Here is a 24,426-nt window from a genome sequence, read left to right on the forward strand (position 1 = left end):
TAAGGTGTATGAACACGATACAGCCTTCATGCAAGTTTGGGGATCTGAGGGCAGAGAGTCATGTGCTTTATTTCTAGGCATGACCCAGAAAAGAGGAGAAAGAGCCTAAGGTTTCCCCATAATGTGCCATCTAGCGTGGACATTGGGGCATATCTAGGAGGGTCTAGGTAGCAAGGGCAGAAGACCACTTCCCATGTCTTTTGTAATTTCCTACTGAGAGCCAGATTTTCCTATACCTCTGAGAGCTTTGTGGAAGTGGCTGGACATAGGCTGGAAGAGCTCAAGGGCCTTGGGGTTGAGATGAGAAAGCCATAGAGAGTTTTGAATGACTGATTATTGGTGGGTGAACAGAAATAGGCTATAAATGTAAATAATGGTGCCAGCAAGGGCAAAAGACAGTAACAATTAATAATCAGTTACCTTCTTTTAAAGCCATTGAGCTACTAACCTCTATGATCCACAGTCAGAGAACGAACAGAAAGACTGGAGGTAACCAAAAAGGTGGTGGCTGTTAATCACTATAATAATTAAAGGTTATTACAGGGAATAAAGCCAGAATCTCTCTCTCTTTTTTATTTCTTGGCAGAAGACAAAAAAGGAAAACAAAACCCGATTTTAGATTCATCTTGTTAGAGCTATTGAAATGATGCAGTAGGATATTTTTCTCCTTTGTTGTTTCTGAAAGACATAACTGGCAGTATTTTGTAAATTTACTCTGACAAAGAACAGCTTGCCCCAAGTTCACTGCAATGACCTTACTGAAGGTTGATGTAAGATGGAATACCTTAGAAAAGTGCACAAGTAAACATACCACTTAGAATAGGGGTGTAATGTGAGCTTCTGTCTTCTATCTGGGATGTGCGTTGCTGAACCTCTCCTTGGCCATTTGCAGATGCCAAGTAGATAGTACTAATTGAGTGTCTGGTGGTGTTTAAGCTAGTGTTGGCCTTGTGCACTGTGGTCTTCACATACTGTGTATGGTAGGAAAATTTTTATTAGGAGAGGCCGAATAGTAAAAAGAACACTAGAGTGAGGATCAGTAGACCTCAATTCTCATCCTGTCTCCCTATCAGCTATGTGATCATGAGCAAATATACTTTTATTTTCTTTCTTTTTTTCTGTTTTCTTTTCTTTTCTTTCTTTTTTTTTTTTTGAGAGAGAGAGAGAGGGAGAGAGAGAGAGAATGCATGAGCAGAGGAGGGTCAGAGGGAGAGGGAGAGAGAGAACCTTAAACAGGCTCCACGCTGAGCCCGACACAGGGCTCAATCTCACAACCATGAGAGCATAACCTGAACCAAAATCCAGAGTTGGACACTTAACTGAATGAGCCACCTAGGTATCCTGCAAACTCATTTTTCTAAATAAAGTTGTATTGGAACACAGTCGTTCATTTACTTATCTATAGCTGCTTCCACACTCCAACAGCAGAGATGACTAGTTTTAAGAGATTAGCCTGTAAAGCTGAAGATAATTACCATTTGGCTCTTTACATAAAAAGTTTGCTGACCCTTGGTATAAATTAATGGGATTATAGTGCACTCAATTATTCAGGCACCAAACTGGAGTCACCCTTGACTCCTCTCTTTCTTTTACTTGGCCATCCCAATTCTTTAGTAATCCACTTGGCTCTTAGAAAAAGATTCTGGTGTCTTCTCATTATCACCACTGGTCCAAGTCAATGTCAGGTCTCTTTTTCCACCTTCATCTCTTGGCTGGATTGGTATCCCAGGTTCTAGTTTTTTCCTGTTTACAGTCTGTTCTCAACATAGCAGGTGGAGTGATCCTTTAAAAATGCCAATCAGATTGTGTCACTGTCTTGTCCAAGACCTAGAATGGTTTACCACTGCAATTAGAGTGAAATTGAGAATTCATAGTATGGCCTCTAAGGCCCTATATTATCTTCCCAGCCTCCATCCTGCTCCTATCATGTGATCCATCTCATCTTCCACTCTTCCTTTCCTTCTCTCTGCTCTGACACCCGGCCTCCCTGCTGCTAAACTCTCCTAGTACTAATACGTTCTTATCTGAAAGCCTTTGCACTTGAGGCTCCCTCTAACTGGAATACACTTGCCATGCACATCCATCAGCTAACTCCCTCCCAGCCTCCAGGGCTCTGCTGAAGGCATCCTAGAGAAGTCTTCCTTGACTGCTGTATCTGAAAGGGCACCCCTGTCCCTCCCCATCCCCTTACCCTGCTTTTTCTTCAGAGCAGTTATTTGCTTATTGTTCACTTCCCTCATTAAAATGCAACTCTAGATACTGTACTGCAAGCACAGTGTTCAATAAATATTTGAGTGAAGGGCCTCAGTTTCCTCATGTGTAAAATGAATGAGAGGGCCATCTGGCCAGAGCATCTGTTACTGAACTGGTTGCCAAGATTGTTTCCACTGATCTGACTGGCTAAGTGGGAGTCCCTTTCCTCCTTATGTCAGTCCCTCCCAAAGCATGTGGGTGGAATGGACTCTTCCTTTTCTTTGGTCAAGAGTATCAGAGTCCCAACACGTGCTTGTTAGAACCTCAAAACCAGCTCTCTCTCTTAAGGGGCCACCACAGTAATGCCTGTTCTGCCCACCTCTTGTAAGTATGGTGCAAATCAAATATAATAACAGATTTGAAACTCTAAAGCTCTATGTAAGTGGAAAGAAATAAAGAAAAAGCAACATAGGTGACCACTGTCTCTCTTATCACACAGGATCCCCTACCCCACCCTCACAGGCTACGTGAGACACAAAGCAGGGATTGAAAGCAAGATAGAGAAACAGCAGGAACCTGAGGTTAAGAAGATACTTGTTAAAATGATAAAAAAAAAATCAATTAATGAAAGGAAAACCCAAATATTTCTATCTTCAAGTTCTGACTAATCCCCTTACATTACTGGGCTCAAGTACTGAAAACAGAAACACCCGTCCTCCCCTAAAAGAAACCACTTTCATCACTTTATGATTTTATAAAATCAGTTAACTGGTTATTTAGACACTTAAATAGTAATAATTCAAAAGCCTAAAATTCTTATAAAATATTGAGACTACTGAAACACTACATTCACATCTAAGTTGTTATTCACTCAAAGGTAACTTTGACCTGTTCCTTAGCTGTCTCTTTGCCCTAATGGACCTCATGGCATAATGACAGTTTGTCTCTAGGTTTTGCAGGAGAGCAAAAGAGACAACTGAGTACAAATACTGGTGTACCTTCAACCAAGCTACTGCAGGTGGCTAATGATCATTTAACTCTGGCATTTTTCACCTAGGCAACAGTAACGTATGTTTTGGATCTCATTTTTTGGCTTTATCTCTGTCCTAATAAGGATAAAAGACTGAGTATTTTGAGTGCCTGATGGGATAGAACTGACCGAAAGCTATTTTAGGTTCACTTGGGTTGTGAGCTGTGTTTGGAAACAAGGAAGAGACATCAGTAAGTGAAAATAAAAATGCTACTTCTTTGATTGATAGGGTAACTGAAAATACCAAGTGTACCTGGGTCCCCAGTCTTTTAGGGCCCTGACTTTTGCTGCCTCCTGGATGGGAAGTGATAAAAATCTATATGTACTTGGACGCTAGACTGACTGAACCACCCAGGAGCCCCTAATTTAGAGGATTGTTCTAGGATTGGATTAGATCATTGTATTTAAGTACGTAGTCCAGTGCCTTGCACATAACAAACACTCGATAAATGTGAACTAGTGATGATAATAATGTTACTCCTTTTGAATTTAGGATGGGATGTTTGCCCAGTATATTCGTTTCCTAGGGCTGCTGTAATAAAGTTCCACAAACTTGGTGGCTTAAAACAGTAACAATTTTTTCTTGCACATTTCTGGAGGCCAGAAGTCTGAAATTGAGGTATTGGCGAGGCTCTGGAGGCTCCAGGGGAGGATCCCTCCATGCCTCTTCCTGGCTTCTGGTGGTTGCTGGCAATCCTTAGCATTCCTCGGCTTGTAGACACATTGCTCCAATATTTGCCTTCATTTTCACATGTGCTTCTCCCTGTATGCATGTAGGTGTCTGCATTTCCCTCGTTTTACAAGGACACCAGTCATAACAGATTTGGGGCTCACCCTATTCCAGCATGATTTCATCTTAACCTGACTACATCTGCAAAGACCCTATTTCCAAATAAGGTCACGTTCTGAGGTTATGGGCTTTCAAAGGACACTATTTACACCAGTACACCTAGTACAGGAAGGTACAAAGTCCTGCAAAAGATTAAGAGCAGATTTGCAGACCTCACTCTGAAGTAAGCAGAATCTGGGCAGAAAGGAATGTGACTGGATGAGTCACAGGGGGCACTGTCTCTCTTCCTCCCCTCCAGGAGAACTGTGCATATTCAGTAGGTGACTGCTTCACCACACTGTGTACAATAACATCTCTTCTGACCAGACTCCTCTGCTCAACTCTGGAGTTGAAAACTGGGAGCTTCCAGGAGCAGTTAGAAGACGAGAGTGATGGAGCACCTGGGTGGCTCAGTTGGTTAAGTGTCTGACTGTTGATTTCAGCTTGGGCCGTGATCTCATGGTTCATAGGATTGAGCCCCATGTGAGGCTCTGCACCGACACTGCAGAGCCTGCAGCAATTGACAAGTTTGTCACAACGTTCTTCAGTGTTTCCTTATGAAGTCAGATCCGTGCACTACAATAATGCTTATCAAAATGCAGTGTGCAGAGGAATCCCAAGGGAAACTTGTGGAAATGCACACTCTGATTCAGTAGGTCTGGGGTGATGATTGAGTCTGCATTTCTAACAGGCTCTCAGATGATGCTGATGCTGCTGGTCCATGAACCATACTTATTTCTAGGCTTGGCTTGTGCCGTACACCACTCTGAAGAAGCTACTGAATATGCATCTTTAAAAAATACCTTTGGCAAAATAACATGATCACACTTGAAATTACAATTATGCACATTTAAAATATGATCTAATATCCAGTTGATATTCAGATTTCCCCATTTGTTTTCAAAATGTCCTTTAATGCACCAGAATGCACTCTGGGACCACCCACTGCATGTAGTTATTTCCTTCAAGTCTCTTTTATTCCAAAAGAGTGTCTTTTTCATGACCTCAATGTACTGATGGGCAAAATCTTCATAAAAAATTATTTCATTCTCTGGATTTGTGTGGTTGATTCTTTATGGTGTCACTTTGCTATATTTAGTTCTATTTCCAGCAAATTGGAAGTTGGCTCTAAAAACCTGATGGGTACTCATTAAATATTTGCCACTAGAATTGGTCACAGATGCTGGTACCTTATAATGAGTCACAACAGGTGACATGTGAGACCTGCTTGTTCTACCATTAGTGATGCAAATATTGAACCCTGGATGAGGGTGATAACAGCTTGACCCTTCTGCCAGATACTTGAGTTTGAGTGTTTGAGACCTAAGTTCTGAGATTGCTTGGTTTTTCTTTGGACCCGTTATGAATGCCTTGTTCCTCATCTACCATTTCTCTAATAGTTGTTTCTTTCCTTCCTTCCTTCCTTCCTTCCTTCCTTCCTTCCTTCCTTCCTTCCTTCCTTCTTTTCCTTCCTTCCTTCCTTCCTTCCTTCCTTCCTTCCTTCCTTCCTTCCTTCTTTTCCTTCCTTTCTTTTCTCCCCTTCTTTCCTTCCTTCCTTCCTTCCTTCCTTCCTTCCTTCCTTCCTTCCTTCCTTCCTTCCTTCTTTTCCTTCCTTTCTTTTCTCCCCTTCTTTCCTTCCTTCCTTCCTTCCTTCCTTCCTTCCTTCCTTCCTTCCTTGCCTTCCTTCCTTCTTTTCCTTCCTTCCTTCTTTTCCTTCCTTTCTTTTCTCCCCTTCTTTCCTTCCTTTCTTTTCTTCCTTTCCTTTCCTTTCCTTTCCTTTCCTTTCCTTTCCTTTCCTTTCCTTTCCTTTCCTTTCTCTTCTCTCTTCTCTTCCCTTTTCTTCTTTTTTCCTCTTTCTTTCTTTCTTTCTTTCTTTCTTTCTTTCTTTCTTTCTTTCACACCAATTGATAATCCTTGCCTGAATCAATAATTTCTCTGGGGGCTGCAAAATGATGATCGTATAATTCTAGCACTCCTTTTACATTTATTAGCTGGCATTGTTCTGGAATGAAGAGCTATTTGGCTACCTTTCCAAGATAAATGCTTAACTCTTCTCCTTTAATCACCAACTTGCAAGCGAAAAAGTCAGTTTAAGAGCTGCCCTGAAGAGGGCCAAGTGAGTTTTCCTCTGGCTTTCTCTTTTGTGATTTACGGATTTTCATAGATTCAATACATTTCAAACAACTACATTGTCACCGCTTTGGCCAGTAGGAGGGGCACTTTCAATCTGGCCCCTGTGACTTTTGCCATGACCCAATTAATCTTGAAAAGTTCCCTTTTTTTTCTTGCCCACATGGTGTCTCAGACTCTAATTGTACTTTCTCTGCCCCAGGCCTGGAATCTGCCGTTTCTCCAAGGAGCCCTGATTCCTTGGAATGAGAGGTATTCAAGGAAAAAAAAAATTCAAGTTTATGTATTATGTTTGGGGTGACATTGCTTCTAGAGCATTTTAAGGCAGAGCTAGAAGAATAATTATATATATAATTTTTCTTACAAATGACTTCATATCGTTATCACCAATTAATTTTAACATCACTATTTTTACTTCTTTGATTTTACAATTCTTTTATTCTGAAAGTCTTGATTCTTAATATAATTGTTTTCTTTATCTTACAATATTAAAAATAGTTTCCGAATAAGAATATTCCTATTATGTATAACAATATTACTGAATGATTTAAAATTTTTTCATGACCTAAGATAAAATTTCCCCCTTAGACTGAGCTCAAGATTAAAAGCCACGATCTGGTTAGATATTAGAAACTCTGCAAATGTTACTTGAAAGAATAGCTTATTGAGTTAAAAAAAGTTTCAACTCCTAAATATGCCACACAACAGAACAAAAACGTATGGGGACATAGGCGAGTTATCAAGTGGACTTTTCAACGTCAAGTTCATTTGGTAAATAATCCATAGCTATTTGAAATCCATGAGCCTGTTTGCATAAAATTTTAATTTCCCATTTCAAATACATTGATGGAATTTAAGAAGATGGTTTATATAAAGTCCTGAATTTGGACTGAATCCTCATTAGCAGGATTGTGGACTGGAACTTTTTCTTCCTTGTTTCTGTTCCCATTAAAAGGCAGGAGGAAAAGAGCAGGGGATCATGGGAGGTTGTGAAGAACTAGGGCAGGGTTTTTCCCCGTCAAAGTATTAGCATCGTGTATGATGCCCAGCCTGCATATACTTCAGTTATCCATTTCTAACTTCAGAAATGAGTTCATTGTCATCTTAATCCTCTCAAATGGATCTCAAGCATTTAATCATTGCCCTTACATAGAAATATTAGCTTTCACGTGTGAAGAAGAGCAGAAATATCCATGAGAGAAAACCTCCAGGACCTTTTCTGATACTGTTTGGGTGTTGGGGATTTTTCTTCCTAGCCTATGAAGGGTCAATAATCTAGAAATTGTTTTTCATTTTACTCCATTCTGAGTCAGGGAAGACTTTCATAGTCATATCACACATGCTTCATTTGGTGATAAAATTTGAGAAAGGAATGCCAATCTAAACATGTAATTTAGCTCTGTTCCTGACAATAAGCAATGGGTGCAATTTATTCATCACACATCAGTACTCCTAACGCATAACAACAGGAAGGTTACTGAAGACAGTCATTTGGGAATTAAAGGAGTCTATACATGCTGACAGAACAAGTGGCTTGAAGCATTTTTTTTTTCAATTTATTATTGACCCGATGGTTCTTTTGAAAACACTCCACGCAGCAAAAGAAAATAGGGAGATGTGAAAAAGAAATTGTTCGTGGAGTCAAGATAGAAGCTCTTTCACATTGGGATGTTTTTTGTGGATTTATTGGCTTGAGGCATCCATCCCTCTCTGCAAATTCCCACTCTCTTCACTTCCTTTATAAGCATAACCTCGGGTCAGAAGCTGTGTGGCTAATTGGAGAATAAGAATTCATGTTATGTATCCTGGCATAAATGTCAGAGCCTGACAAGGATAAAAATACCCACTGCTTTTTTTTTTTTTAAACAAGGTCTTTATTGTGTCCCAGGGTTGTTGCTCTTTGATGACGTACATTGCTTGTCAGAGGCAGGAACTCTGTCTGTCCTCATGCTTTTTTGAGTCCTTAGCATGATGATAGGTAATGTAGTCCACTTCCACAGGGCCAAAGGCTCAAAAGTGAGAAGCATCTGTCAAAACATAAGGGTGGAAAGAGCAAGTGTGACCTTGCTACCTTCTTTCCTTGATACACTTGTTCACTGAAGGTGGAATTCCTGATCGCTTAAGACTTTCTTAAGGAAACCTCTCCTGCAGTGAGATTTGGGCATAACCTACTGATGAGACTCCAGCACTTTACTACGTATTGTGACCATATTTTCTCTATGAAAAATCAGTACCGGATCTGGCAAGATGATAAAATACTTGAATTTGGGACTACTCTAGAAATCATCCACATATGGCTGCCATACCTTGATGTCTTCAGAAAATCCACACTTGATTTGTGTTTGATGTCATCTGGATATCATATGATATCATATTTGAAATGTCCAAAAGGAAGCTGGGCTTTTTATGATTTGAGGGTTAACCACCATCATACAGAATTTGCAGTAAATGGAATATGTACATCAGTAGTGTCCCTAAATTATTTAGTTTTGGTATTTTTTTTAAATATATTAATCTTATGTTTCAGTTGCATCTTAAACTCCTGGAAGGCAGGTCATTTGGAACTGCCATGGGATCTAGAATGGTAGCTTTACTGTTTACTGATTTAATACATATATTTTTTCAGTACCTACCCTCTATCCTCAAATCCTCAGTGCCTGAACTTTCCTGCCAGAGCTGTTTTAGGCAATCACTGCCTTCTGATGTAACATCACTAGGACATAAATGCAAGCAGCGTACAGAGCTTATCAGAGTAAGGTGGCTATTAAGTGCAGGCTGAAATGTTACTCCTTTTACAGAAAAGCATCTCTGCACAGAAAATTAGGCCTTAGGGGCAGGTGGTCTTTGAATAAATGTCCTTGTCATCCCCAGTGAATGTATTGCTCTCATAATTATGCGTAGATGGGAGAAATGGGCTAATGCTCTTAGTCATCCATTTAATGCTTTAGGCATTTTAGAAATGGCAACAAATTGGGCCCTGCTAGTGCACAATTTTTTCTAATAGGTGTTTGAAAATGTCAGACGCGAGTTGGAAGGCAAGGTATGGTACACCTGCCCCCATTATGCTTGACACTGTTCACTGCTTTCTTTCTTCACAAGAGGCTGAACAATGAACCAAGACAGCAGCATAATGTACCTTTGTGCAGATGCTTGGAGTCTAGATGGGGCAGGAAATGAGAGACAGGAGTCAAATGTCTGAAAAACCCAAGTGTCTGTGATGCATGGAAGGAGGTTCCATGTGTATAGGAAAAATTCACTTGAGCACAAACACCAACTTCATGTTTCTATTAAACCTTCACTGAAAGAGATGTGACTTGGGCTTACTTTGCCTTCTACTCCTTGTGTCTTGGAGTATGCAGGGAATTTGCCAGTCACATTCAGGTCAATATGAACTTGCATTGCCTGACCAAGGACAGCTACAGCTCTGAGAGGGAGCTGGGGAGGACAAGAAAGGGGGTATAGATGGAGCTTGGTGATTTAAATGGATCTGTTCAAATTCTGTTCAGTAGAGAAAAAATGAAAATTAAGAGCTTTTCCTGGCTCTTACATTGAAAAGGAAAAAAAAACTCATGCTTTTTTAAACTTTGAGAAGGCATGAAAATACTCATCATCTTAACCTGTCATTAGCCTTTGAAACAAGAAGTACTGTCCCTTCACAGAGGTGGCACATTTGCTTTACTTTGCCCTGAACTGGCTGATGTTTCCATGGAGAACACTGATTGATCTTTGTGTGATCTTGAGAAAGCAGCGTGGGTTTTATTTGCCCCATAAAAAGTACCAAATGTGGAAAATGTACTTAGCATATGCGGACGAGCATGCAGTCTCGCAAGTGCCTCGGTTTGCAAGTCAGAGCGATTGTATTTGGTTTGTAGCTTCCTGTGGTGATCAGCAGCTTCATTTGTGAACTCGAGAAACCCAACCAGACCCCAGCCACATCACACATGTGTTAGAAAAAACCTCTAATGAGTAAAAGTTATTTCAGGAAAAGGTGGTATGTAAATTAGGTAATGGAAAAATTTCACATTATTATTAGAACATTTAGAACAGGGTTTTTCAATCCTGGCATTATTGACATTTGGGGCTGGGTAATTCTTTGTTGTGGGGGCCGTCCTGTGCAATGCAGGATGTTCAGCAGCAGCCTTGGCCTCCACTACCTAGTTGCTAGTAGCATCCTCTCCAGAGTTGTGACAACCAAAACTGTCTCCAGCGTCCCATGGAACGCATAACTGTCCCTGGTTGAGAACCACTGGTTTAGAATTTGATATGGAATAAATGTGTGCTCCCAAAGGCAATGAGTCACCCGAGAGACTTAAAGCTTGGAAGGATTGTTTAATTGATGATGATTATTTGTCTTTGCCAAAACCAGCTTCCTGCCAAAGCATAAGTAGATGGATAATTTTCTTTCAAGGGCTGAGAATTGACAAGAGGCTGTACGGTTCATTCAGCAAAGATAGGACATCATTTGATTAGGCAGGTGATCAAGACACTCCCTTTGAAAGAGAGCACAAACCCCTCTGCTCCACACTGGAGGTAGAAGACAGAATTCACGGTGGAAGTACTTAAGAGAACAATGTCTCTTCTCGATTTGTTCATTACCCCCACCTCCCCTTTTTATTTACCTCTGTCTTCTTTCCAGCCTCTCTCTATCTCTTGAAGAACAAAAATTGGGGGCTGCGTGGGGCATCTGGGAGGCCCAGTTGGTTGAGCATCTGACTTTGGCTCAGGCCGTGATCTCACAGTTCTTGAGTTGAGCCCCACGTGGGGCTCTTTGCTGATGGCTTGGAGCCTGGAGCCTGCTTTGGATTCTGTGTCTCCCTCTCTCTCTCTGCCGCAGCCCTGCTCATGCTCTCTCTCTCTCTCTCTCTCTCTCTCAAAAATAAATAAACATGAAAAAATTGGGGGCTGTGAAATCAGCTTTAAAAGACGTTACCTCACTTGCTCAACTTTTGGAATTGGTGCTGCTATGGTTCTGAGTCCTCGAGATATTCCTTGGGCACAACTGTAATGTCAGAAACTCCATGGTTTCCTAGACTCCATCTTCTTTGTTCTTTACCCTCCCTTCTTTGCCCACACCTTTCCTTCACCATGTGTTATATCTTCTGCAAATCCAGCTCCCCGGTGCCCCAAATGCCTTCTTAATCTCCTTCCTTCTCACTCTATATAAATCAGATTTGGGGCAAGGAGGGAATTCATTATCTTTCCACACTATAGCTAAATATACATCTCTGTTTTTTCACTTTGATAGTGGCATGCATTGTCTTAAATATTCTTTAATCAACAAACTATAAAATTATTTTTTTGATATATAATTCAATGAGTTTTAATACATGTATAGGTTTGTGTAACCACCACCACAGTCAGGATGTAGAACACTTCTATCACTTAAAAAACAAAAACAGGGGCGCCTGGGTGGCTGCTGGTTAAGTGTCCGACTTTGGCTCAGGTCATGATCTCACGGTTTGTGGGTTCTAGCCCCTCATTGGGCTCTGTGCTGACAGCTCAGAGCCTGGAGCCTGCTTCAGATTCTGTGTCTCCCATTCTCTCAGCTCCTCCCCTGCTCACATTCTGTCTGTCTGTCTGTCTCTCTCTCTCTCTCACACACACACACAAACACACACAAATAAATAAACATTAAAAAATTTAAAAACCAAAACCCAAAAACAACAACAACAAAAACCACGTCTGTTCTGCTCCTTTGCAAAACTCTGCCCTCATTCCTAAACTCTGGCAATCACAGATCTGTTATTCATCACTATACTTTTGCCTTTTCCATAAGGTCATGTAAATGGAATTATACAGAATATGACCTTGAGAGTAGCTTCTTTCACTCAGGATAATGCCTTTGAGATTCACCTATGTTGTTTTTTGCATTATCAGTCATTCCTTTTTCTTGGTGGGTTGTATTCCATGGGATAGACAGACTACAGCATGTTTATCCATTCACCTGTTGGAGGAAATTTGGGTTGAATGAGCTCTTGGCAGTTATGAGTAGAGCTGCTAAAAATATTCCTGCATAGGCCTTTGTGGGAATGTAAGGCTTCATTTCTCTAGGAATGGCATTGTTGGATCATACAGTAGTAAATAAGTCTCTTTATTTTCTAGAGGAATTTTTACTTTAATTGGGTGCAGGAATGAATTGGGCATTTGAACTGTAATAACTCTTTAAGTGTGGATTTCAGACTGTGATTTTGAGATTTACAATAAAGTGAACAAAATATGAATAGGTGTGTATGAGTGTGTGAGTGCACATGCTGAGTGTGGAAAAGGTTGGGAGCCCTGAAATCACATTAGCTTAAATGGATAACCTATTCTTGTCCACCTTGTGCTTGTGGGTCGACATGGCAATTTTTCTCCCAATGCTTTAATACTGACCTATGGTATCATACAGGAAGAGCTATTTAAATTGGAAGACTGTTTGACAAACAACCCTCTGTTCCTGATGAGTGGATTTCCTTCCATCTCTAAAATCCCATGACTATGACTGCAACTCTTATGCTTGAATCATTCTCTAGCTACATCAATTTCATGGTTGTCAGCAATGCCTAATCCATCTTCCATAGTCTGGGGCTACTCAGGCGGCAGACTCCCTTGAGGTGGGAGTGCTCCTGTGTTCACTGAGGTACCTGCCATCCTTGCGGTGCCTACAGTTTGTGTGTCCTAGACAATTATTTAATTTTAATTTTTGCCTCAAGAAATCTTTGGTGAAGGGAAACATGAGCAATGCATCAAATAATTCTAGTGATATCATTTCATTTTCTTTTTTAAAAAAAAAACTTTCATTGCCAGCGGTTTTGTTCTAAAGTTCTAAAATTCAGATTTTGCACAGACAACTATTCTTCATCTTAAATATCATTGCCAGTTGTGACTTATGGTCAGTGTTCGGTAATGTTTGTTGAGTTGAATGAGTGAAAAAATGATTTGATGGAAAACTCTAAGGTCTATGAAATGATCATTTTCTTTCTCCTTTTATCACTATATCAAGCCTTCTGTTTTTTTCTGAGCAAGAATTGACTTTAGAAATGTTTATTAACTATGTTTTGTGATTAGGTATTTTATATTGGAAATTTCAGAACTCACTTGTCTTAGGAAACAGTGACCCCTCTGAATTTTGAAAGATAGACTCACTGATTATTCTATAATTTGGGGTATTAATTTAACAACTCCAGTTACCAGAAAATGCATACTCATCCTTTAAACTCCAGATAAAACGCCACCTTCTCAATGAAATTATCCCAAACCACCCCATGCAAAATTGTTCTGTTATCCATATACCATAGTTCTATCATAATTTATGTGAATTCAGATCCACATCTCCCAATGGTCTGTGAGCAACTTGAGAGTAGGACACACGTCTCATTCTCCTTTGCAATTTAGCATTTAGCATAGTGCCTGGCACATTTGTGCTAAACATAAATATTTGTCACATTGAATAAGATACCTGAGGTATAATGATAACCTTGGCCACCTGAAATATTTCAATTTTTTGCATGGATTTTTATACATATGTATGTATATGTGTGTAATATATATTTGTGAGAAACTTACAGGTGGTGAAATTGAATGAAAGCAGAGCTCTTCCCTGGAGTTGTATAGACTGGGCAGGTGGATTTTTTCTAATGGGGCTGATAAATCATCAGCAAGAGGAAAAGTTTTAGAATCTTTTGTTATAGAGGGGAAGCAGCTCTTTGATCAACTTGAGAAGACAAGGGCCCCAATTCCCTCTGTTAATTCGATTTCAAGAACTCTCTGACCATGCCTTGAGCCAAAATTTCTTCACAAAATGGCTTTTCAAATTGCAAAAATAATTCTGTTGCCATCACTCGAAACCACTCTGTAGAGTGATGGAAAAGCTAACTACATGCGAAAAGCTGCATGAAAACTGTGGACCCCGGTGAGGCTAGCAGCACAAATCACATTCCCTGCAGTTCTATTTTGCAGAACAAGTTGACAAAATTCCTAATGAGATAAAGGTGCTAAGGGCTACATCAAATTATTTCAGCTGAAATGAGGTGGGAGTAGTAGCCATTTAGGCTGACACTGTGTGTTACTGCTTTCTATTCTAAGTGGAGATTTAGCTTTTAGCACAGTCTTTCCCGGGTGGCTCGCTATGATGCAGACGTCCATGTGATATGCCCTTAGACAGCAGTGAGGGTCAATGGGTTGCTACTTGAGGCAGCTGGCCAAACTGTCTTGGAAAGAAGTAGTCTGGTTACATTCCTTCTGAAGAAGAAGGCCACACACAGAAAAGTGGATTTTCTTACTGGAGGATGACTCCAGGTAGCGTGCTGTGACAGGCTGCTGGTGCTCCACTCAGATGCTTTTTACTGGGCTGGGGCAGTATAATGTTAGAGCTGGCTGCTTGTGGCTCATAGTTGCACTCTTCTTTGGAGAATCATCCTTGGTCAGTTGGAACTGCTTTTCTTGGAACTGCCTGGGAGGTTATGCCCTTCCCCTGAAGGCTTACACAGCCTGCTTTAGGGGGAGAGTACAAAATCCTGCTACCCCACACCCCAGCTGTTGCTTCAAGGTGGGACAATTGTATGGTGCCATTTTAAAGCTGAGGCCAAACTTCAGCTGAAACTACATCTTTGCTTGGATTTTTCTGTCCTTTCCTGTTTCCTTCTCTTCCTTGATCTTGAGAGTAGTTCTTCAATAAATCACTTGCACAAAAATCTCTGTTTCATGTTCTGTTTCTAGAGAAACCAACCTAGGCCACAGGTTTCTGGCTAAATGAGCTGGCATGACAGGGTACTAGAAGAATTGTCTACGTGGATACTGAAATTTCCAAGAATTTTGACAGGTGTAATGTCGGAGAGAAAGAGTTGCTTAGGTATTAAAATTACTGAGTATGAGGCCAAGAGTCCTGGGGTTCAAAACAGGACTTGGTTTACTCCACATCTGCACTGAGAAGGTTAACATGGTTGGAAAGAAACCCATAATCACCCAGTGATTTGCACTTTGAGTTATTGATCACAAAAGTCATGTCAGTTCTAGATGCAGCCTGGTTAGCTTGCTACATTGCCCAGTCAACCTGCTATATGAATTGACTATTTGCATTTATGTTATTTTACCTATTGAAAAGATAAACTCTCAACATTACAGCCTTAGTCCAACAAAAAGTTACTTTCTTTCTTCTTACATAAATCTCAAAAAAGTATTCCTGATTGGCAGGTGGCTCTAACTCTAGGTCATGATTCAGGGATCTGAGGCTCTTACCCTCTTGTCCCCTTGCCATCTTTGATTCTTGGTTGTCAAGCTTGCAGCTTGGGGAAGGAGGATTTTGTGGGTACACATTATTATCACAACTCATTGGCTATATGATGACTGTACACCCGATCTTCCACTGACCACATGACAGTATATCAGTCTCCCATGCTTTTGACACAATTGTGGGGAAGGGGAAGTGCTGAATTGCTGGGGATTAATTTTCTACCATTGACTGAATGGGGGCCTAAAAAAGGAAATTAAGTTTAGCTATTGAAAACAAATTAAAGCTTTTCAACTTGGGTTTGTGTATTGAGATTCATACATACTATATGGGTTTGAAATGATATCTGGAAGAGGCAGTTTTGGAGTAGAAGGGGGTAACTGAGGTAGAAGAGCATGGAATTGAAAAACCCGATGAAAAAGTTAAAATTATATCTAGTGGGAGGACAGTGACACAGCTTTTAAATCCTTTAATGGTGAATTTCAAAAAGGGCTCTACTAACCCATGTAGCACTTTTGTTAGAAAAAGGCCACAGTCCCATGCCAAGGGTACATGGCTTTGGGGAGTGGAGTGTGGGCTGCATTCCAGCCCCAACCACCCCTTTTGCCAGGTACTGTTGTGCACATTGCATCTGTGCATTGCTATGTGGCAGTCCTGATATTAAAGCAACTACACATCTTCCTTCCTAGTGGTAGACTGAATTAATGGCTCTATTATTTTTTACTTCTTCCTGTACCCGTACCGTTTACCATATGACTTTTCAGTTCTTCCTACTAAAGAGGTAGACTTTATTTCTCTGATGCTCGACTTTCACTTTGGCTATGTAATGAGCTTTGGCCAGTGGAATGTTAAAAAATGTGAGATGACCCAAAAGTTGAAGCACTTGCATGACTGGGCCTGCCCTCTTATACCTGTGCCAACACTTTGAGAAGCATGGGCAAGGCTAGCCCACTGATCCCAAAAAGAGGATGAGAAACATGTGGAACAGAGCCAAATCACTCAAGCCAAGCTCAGACTAGATCCACTGATATTCAGTCAACCTTACAGATGCATGAGTAAGCCCAGCAGACATCAGCAGAACCACTCAGCCAAAGCCCAGGCTAGCTCAGCTGGACTTTTGTTGACTCATAAACTCATGTGCTAAACAAAGGCTTATTGTTGTTTGTCCCCAAGATTTTGTGGTTGGTTGTTACACAGAATTATTGCAGCCATAATTAATTGGCACATCCTCTTTCTTCCCAAGAAGCAGTGGGAGTACGGAACATATAGATTGTCGCTTCTGCCATGACTGCCCTGTCCCATCAGAACTTTGTATTCCTTTTCAGAATCAATGTCTTCGCAGCTTTTCATTAGAATCAGTTAAAAACACACATTAGAAAAGATTTAGGGATACTAGGGGCACCTGGGTGGCTGATTCGGTTAAGCTTCTGACTTGATTTTGGCTCAAGTCATGATCTCGTACTTTGTGAGATGGAGACCCACATTGGGCTCTGCACTGACAGCGTGGAGCCTGCTTGGGATTTTCTTTCTCCTCTCCCTCTGCCCCTCACCCGCTCTCTCTCTCTAAAGGTAAAGAAATAAACTTAAAAACTGGTTTAGGGATGCTTGATATAAATGGTTCCAATGACAAATAAAGCTGGTACTAGATCCTAGACCTTGAGGAGGAAAGCAATCAGAACTTACGGTCAGATGATTCTGATAAGAAGTGTGGATGGTGCAGAGTAGATGGAGGGGAAACAAGTTAACCTCTTTATTCTTGGTGAGGAAGATTTCTCAGTACAACAACATTTCATTTCATAACTTTCCTTCTATTTATAATTCCTTTCATGTAGAATTTGGATATGTCATATAAATTTAGCAGGCCATAATTTTCTATTTATAGATAGGAGAGATGTCATTTTTCACCTTGATAGAATATGGGAAATGAATATATCTGAAGTCCCTCTACATAATGAGAAAAAACAAAGGGACTCAGAAATTCCTGACATGTGATGTATTACAGTGTTTTTATTTCCTTTCTATTTTGTTTGCCTATCCTTGCAAATGAAACAGTTGATGACACTTTTCTTGTCACTCTTCACATTAAAATACATTTCTATCATTATATCTAGTGAATTGAATAATTTTATCAGCTAAACAAACATTTTAGTCATCAGTAAAACTCTTCTAGCAGCAGATCAGCTGGATTAGATTGTTAGGCCAAAAGACAGTACACTGTAATAGTTGTCACCACTGTGGAAAATTTCAAATAATGACAATTTTTTCTTTTTCAGTCTTGAATGCTTTGGGGACCAAGTAGCAAGTCCACCCACAGCTATTGTCAAGCATTTCTTTTTTCATCAGTAATGAGAAGTGATCCTTACTTTGCCTAAATTTATCATCTTAGAAAAAGATCTAGAGATTTGTGTTGCAATGTTGGATTCCTTGTGATTTATTTTCTTCTTTTTAAAGTCTCCCAGTTTCTAAATTAGTCAGAATCTTTAATCTTAATATTCCATGGGATGTCTAGATTTTCTAAATCTAAATATGTTTACTATATTGAACATCCTTTCCTATAAGATTGGATGGTTAGGATTTTATGTTTTTTAAAATTCCAGTTTTCCCTATCTTTTCTGGTTATCAACCAGTATAGCTCATGAGAAGACATGGTTATGTGCATAAAGGAAACTGTGCTCTTTTGGCTAGTGGGTATTTTGGTTTAAAACTACCTGAGCCTAAGGTCTGACCATACTCAGATGAAATCATATTTAAGCTGAATGGGCAGAAACATTTTTATTTCCTTATGCTAAGTGCTATAATGCATAGCACCACTGTTATGAGTCGGGTTTCCCAGGAAGCAGATCCTGACATGGAGTTTAATGGACAAGATATTTATTAAGTATTGCCCTTGTGATAATCACATTATCACTCAACTATCCCCTCTGCCTAATTCTACTTCCTTCCGCTCCCTGCTGGTCACATTTCATTAGTTTGAAGACTATTATTTAAGTGTTTATTTATTTTTTAGAGACAGAGAGAGAAAGAGTGAGTGTGTGTGAGTGGGGGAGGGGCAGAGACAGAGAGGGAGACATAGAATCTGAAGCAGGGTCCAGGCTCTGATCTATGAGCACAGAGCCAGACACAGGTCTTGCACTCATGAACTGTGAGATCATGACCTGAGTTGAAGTTGGATGCTTAACCAACTGAGCCACCCAGACATCCCTGCAAAGTACTTAAAATTAACTAGTATACCTACAATTACAACTGGAATAACCATATTTGAGAACAAAAACCCAAATGATCTTTTTTTAAGCATACAACTTAAAAGATGGGAATGAGTTGTGTGGGTGGACTGGAAGGGAGCCTGGTATCTGAGGGCAATCCAAGTATCATGAGCCTTGGTCACATAGTTTTACATAGGAAATGATAGGGTCAGTTAGTAAGTTAAGCAGAAGACTTGCAAGGGAAATTCTATTCTACATTTTCGTCAGAGGCAAACTGTGTCTTTAGCTGTATTCATGCATTTGTGATACAATTCTACATGTTTAAAATTTTTTTAACCTTTATTTATTTTTTGAGACAGAGAGAGCACTAATGGGGGAGGGTCAGAGAGGGAGAGAGACACAGAATCCAAAATAGGCTTCAGGCTCTGAGCTGTCGGCAAAGAGCCTGATGTGGGGCTTGAACTCACAGACTGTGAGATCATGACTTAGCCGAAGTCGGACGCTCTACCAACTGAGCCACCCAGGCGCCCCACAGTGCTACTTGTTTTAAAGTAGCAATTCAAGACATTAAGAAATTGAAGAAGACACAAATGAATGGAAAAATATTCTGTGCTCATGGGTTGGAAGAAATAATGTTGTTAAAATGTCCATACTACCCAAAGCAATATACAGTTTCAATGCAATCCCTATCAAAATTCCAATGGTATTTTTCACAGAAATAGAACAAACAATCCTAAAATCTGTATAGAACCACAAAAGATTCTGAATAGTCAAAGAAATCTTAAGAAAGAAGAACAAAGCCGGAGGTATCATGTTCCCTTATTTCAAACTATATTACAAAACTATAGTAATCCAAACAGTATGGTATTGGCATAAAAACAGACACATAGACCAATGATGCAGAATACACGGTCCAGAAATAAGCCCACACTTATATGGTAAATTAATTCATGACAAAAGAGACAAGAGTATGCAATGTAGGGAGAGGGCAGTCTCTTCAATAAATGGTGCTGAGAAAATTAGACAGCCACATGCAGAAGAATGAAAATGGACCACTCTCTAATACCACACACAACAATTAACTCAAAAAGGATTAAACACTTGAATGTAAGACCTGAAATCATAAAACTCCTTGACATTGGTCTTGGTGATGATTTTTTGGATATGATACCAAAAGCAAAGACAACAAAAGCAAAGGAAACTATCAACAAAATGAAAATGCAACATACTGAAAGGGAGATAATGTTTGTAATCCATGTATCTAATAAGGTGTTAATACCCAAATATATATAAAGAACCCCTACAACTCAACAGCAAAAAAACCCAATCTGAGTAAAAATGGGTAAGTCTGAGTAGACACTTCTCCAAAGAAGTCATTTAGATGGCCAAAAGGTCTATTACAAGATGCTCAACATCACCAATCATGGAAATGCAAATCAAAACCACAATGAGATATCACCTCACACCCATTAGAATGGCTATTATTAAAAAAGCAAGAAATGACAAGGACTGGCGAGGATGCAGAGAAAAGGGAACCCTCATGCACTGCTGGTGCAAATGTAAATTGGTACAGACAATATGGAAGTTTCTGAAAAAAAATTTAAACATAGAACTACCATATGACCCAGAAATTCTACTTCTCAGTATCTGAAGAAAGCAAAAACACTAACTAGAAAATATATCTGCACTCCCATGTTCACTGCATTATTTACAATAGCCAAGACATGGAAACAACACAAGGGCTGGAAAGACGTTGGCAGGGATGTAGGAGAGTGTTGTGTGTGTGTGTGACTGGAAAGGTGGTTGGTGGTAGGGGCAACTTTTTTTTTTTATTTTGACTTTGCTTTTTAAGAGAACTTTTTGGTTCACAGCAAAATTGAAAAGAAAGTATAGAGCTTTCCCATTTACATCCTGCCCCCACACATGCATACCTTGCTCCATTATCAACATCCCCTATCAGAGTGGTATGTTTGTTACGATTGATGAACATATATTTACACATTATTATCATCCAGACTTAATAGTTTGCAATAGGGTTCAATTTTGGTGTTGTACATTTTATGGATTCATAAATAACTATCACAGTATCCATCATTATGGTATCATACAGAGCATTTTCACTGCCTTAAAAATCCTCTGTGCTCCACCTATTCATCCCTCCCCAACACTCCCCACCCCAGTTGCAACCCTGGCAACCACTGACTTTTTAAATGTCTTCATAATTCTGCCTTTTTCATCCTGTCATAATAGTTGGAACCATACAGTGTGTAGCCTTTTCAGATTGGCTTCTTTCACTTAGTAGTGTACATTTAAATTTCTTCCATGTCTTTTCATGGTTTGATAGCTCATTTCTTTGTAGTGCTGAATAATTTTCCGTTGTCTGGATGAACCACTATCCATTCACCTACATGCTGGCTACTTCCAAGTTTCATCAATTATAAATAAAGCTGGTATAAACATATGTGTGCAAGGTTAGTTGTGGACCTCAGTTTTCATCCCTTCTGGGTAGATACCAAGGAGTGGACAACTTTAATTTTTAATTTCATTTACTTCTAAGTTGTTTGAGACTTTTAGTAATGATCTACATTAATTTTATAACTGAAGTTAATTAAACACTTAGTAGCCCTATTTAATTAAATTAACTGAAAAATATACATGAACTTGTGAATCTAACAAACCCAGAGTGTGGGATGAATTTATTGCCCTGGGTTTAGCATGGCAGTGTTGGCTTAGGCTATTGACCAGAAACAACAGATTGTGCCTCACAATAGGCAATAAGGCACTATGAGTACACATGATTTGATTTGTTAAATGTATTCTCTCTTTTTTTTATATGAAATTTATTGACAAATTGGTTTCCATACAACACCCAGTGCTCATCCCAAAAGGTGCCCTCCTCAATACGCATCACCCACCCTCTCCTCCCTCCCACCCCCCATCAACCCTCAGTTTGTTCTCAGTTTTTAACAGAAATGTATTCTCTCAAACACACATTTAAATTAAATGATTATGAGTGGAATCATTCTAGTACTGGACCTTACAGATTAGTTTTCACAGGAAACAAAAAGACCAAGAAAGCATAAATTTCCACTAAAAGAATTCCCTAAGACTATGGAAATCTTCACATTTAATAGACAGGCAAATAGTTTTCCAGATAAGAATTAGAAATAACAGAGAGATCAAATGGTCCCCTGAAAGTGCAGCATGGTTCAGACAGTGACTCCTGTCAGGAAGCTGGGGAAAGAAGATGGCGAAGTACCCCAAAGATGGACGAGCACTCACTGCGTGGTTTTGCTGCATTTTTATATTCTGAGAGATCTGCTTTCAAACAGCTCTTTCCCTCAGAGCTCTCCTTTTCACTTAGTGCTCCCTTTGAGTCACTCATTTTCCAGGTGGCGAAGCTCAGGTATTAGCATAGCGTTTCCTCTATACTTAGTAAAGGTGCATTTTTGATGAGTTCATTTATCCTTCTCTTTAGCAGAGTGAAGCAGTAAACTCACCAAAGGCAAAATACCAAAGGTGCAAAGGGCAGGGGCAGAGGCGAGATGAGGGGAAATGAGTCATTGGCGGTTAGCCATGGAGCGGAAGTAATATTACTATGTGCTCAACTACACATACCAGGCATTGCATTTACTTCACCAGATTTAACCTTCTCAACATCCTGGCACCTAAGTGTTATCTACACTTTACAGAGGAGGAAAATGGGTTTCAGAGCACTTAGGAAACTTGCCTAGGTCACACAGGAAGCATAATAAGAATGTGCTGTAGATTCAAAATTCTAACCTAGGTGGATCTGGTCTCTGGTACATCCTTTTTCATTATGGCAGGCTGCTCCGGGAAAGAAGCTGAAGATAGAGTGCTGGGTAATGGGTATCTGGGGCTGGGTGTTTGACAGTGCCTCACCTAAAGGCATCTAAAGTCTAGTGCTTTAAAAACACCATCGAGGTTAAACTGAACACATCTGCAGAACTGAATTGGCACTAAGAATTAGCATGCCACGCCTGAAAATAAGGTTGGAAGAAAAATCACACAGATATTATCACATTCAGTACTTCTTTTCCTAAATTATTTAAGCAACAAGATGGGGGCTGCTGGTGGTGTAAGAAAAATACCCAGGCAAGTGAGAGAAGATAGCTTTCACTTCACAGAAGTTATTTAGTGCAGAATGACATGTCCTATTTTGAACACACATTAGATGATATTGTGTAGGTTAATGGAAAAGGGGTGATGACTTCTAAGCATCTATCAATGGCTCTCTTATTTTAAGGAATATTTGACACAAAATTTAAATAGAAACTAATTTTTACCTATGGAATGTGTAGTGAATATGACTTATACCAACCAAAGTTACTCACTGAGTCGTCCCTGGACAATTCCCAGTCCACAAACTGTTAGTGGTGTATGTTAAATACAGGGATTGAGAATGAGCATGTAGAAACTTCTATAAAAATCTGGTATTATTGTAATATGTGATCAGTGGGCTTGAATTTTAAATGCAAATATTTAAATATTTTTCTAATAACTTATTTTCATTGTATTTTATAAAGTTATTGGTCTATGACAATAATAGCTTGACAAGCAATGATCTAGGTGACATGTGAATTAAGAGGATATTAAGTTCTGTCCTAGTGCATGTTAAACCATATGAACATGCATGGCTTCTATCTCTGACTTTTTATTCTTTATTCTTTTATTTTGTTTTTATATTTATCTTGTTCTTTACAGAAAAATGAGTGCTGTTAGATATGTTTTGTTGTGTCTTCTTTTTGTTGATTGATTTAGTCTCAGATGTGATAATACAAGGTACAGCCATGCTGGCATACTACACGCAAACAGGATGGGTAAATTGGTACTCCATGTATGACTCAGTGTGTTTCAGAAAAGAGAAAAGCTCTATGCATGTTCTAACAAATATAATCATGATATCTTTAATTTAAGAAATATAATACTACTTGCAAGGGAAACAAAATCAAAAATGAACTATTGGGACCTCATTAAGATAAAAAGCTTCTGCACAGTGAAGGAAACAATCAACAAAACTAAAAGGCAAACTTCAGAATGAGAGAAGATATTTGCAAATGACATATCTGATAAAGGGTTAGTATCTAAAGTCTATAAAGAACTTATCAAACTCAACAGCCCCCCAAAACAAGTAATCCAGTGAAGAAATGGGCAGAGGACATGAATAGACATTTTTCCAAAGAAGACATCCAGATAGCTAATGGACACATGAAAAGATGCTCAACATCACTCATCATCAGGGAAATACAAATCAAAACTACAATGAGATATCACCACATACCTGCCCGAATGGCTAAAATTAACAACACAGGAAATAAAAAATTGTTGGTGAGGATGCAGAGAAAGCAGAACCCTCTTGCACTGCTGATGGGAATGCAAACTGGTGCAGCCACTTTGGAAAACAGTATGGAGGTTCCTCAAAAAGCTAAAAATAGAATTACCCTATGATCCAGCAATCACACTACTAGGTATTGACCCAAAGAATACAAATACACTAATTCAAAGGGATACATGCACCCTGATGTTCATAGCAGCATTATCAACAGTAGTCAAATTATGGAAAGAGCCCAAATATTCCCATCAACTGATGAATGGATAAAGAAGATGTGAGATATATATATATATGGAAGATATATATTCACAATGGAATATTATTCAACTACCAAAAAGAATGAAATCTGGCCATTTTGCAATGACATGGATAAAGCTAGAGTGTACTATGCTAAGCGAAATAAGAGAAAGACAAATACCATATAATGTCATGCATGTGGAATTTAAGAAACAAGACATAAAAATAGGGGCTGAAAGAGAG

The 24,426-nt window shown here is 39.4% G+C and overlaps 1 long non-coding RNA gene across 1 annotated transcript in view; it reads right to left on the reverse strand.

Annotated features, from left to right (window-relative positions):
* Positions 1-8,057: 8,057 nt before the first annotated feature.
* Positions 8,058-24,426, reverse strand: part of LOC109496455 — a 90,140-nt gene continuing 73,771 nt past the window's right edge. Inside the window, exon 3 of the long non-coding RNA XR_006593123.1 lies at positions 8,058-8,209. This is a non-coding gene — a long non-coding RNA (uncharacterized LOC109496455). The remainder of the gene's footprint in view (positions 8,210-24,426) is intronic.

This window comes from Felis catus, chromosome X, assembly GCF_018350175.1.
Source record: "Felis catus isolate Fca126 chromosome X, F.catus_Fca126_mat1.0, whole genome shotgun sequence".
In the NCBI taxonomy this organism is placed as follows: Eukaryota; Metazoa; Chordata; class Mammalia; order Carnivora; family Felidae; genus Felis; species Felis catus.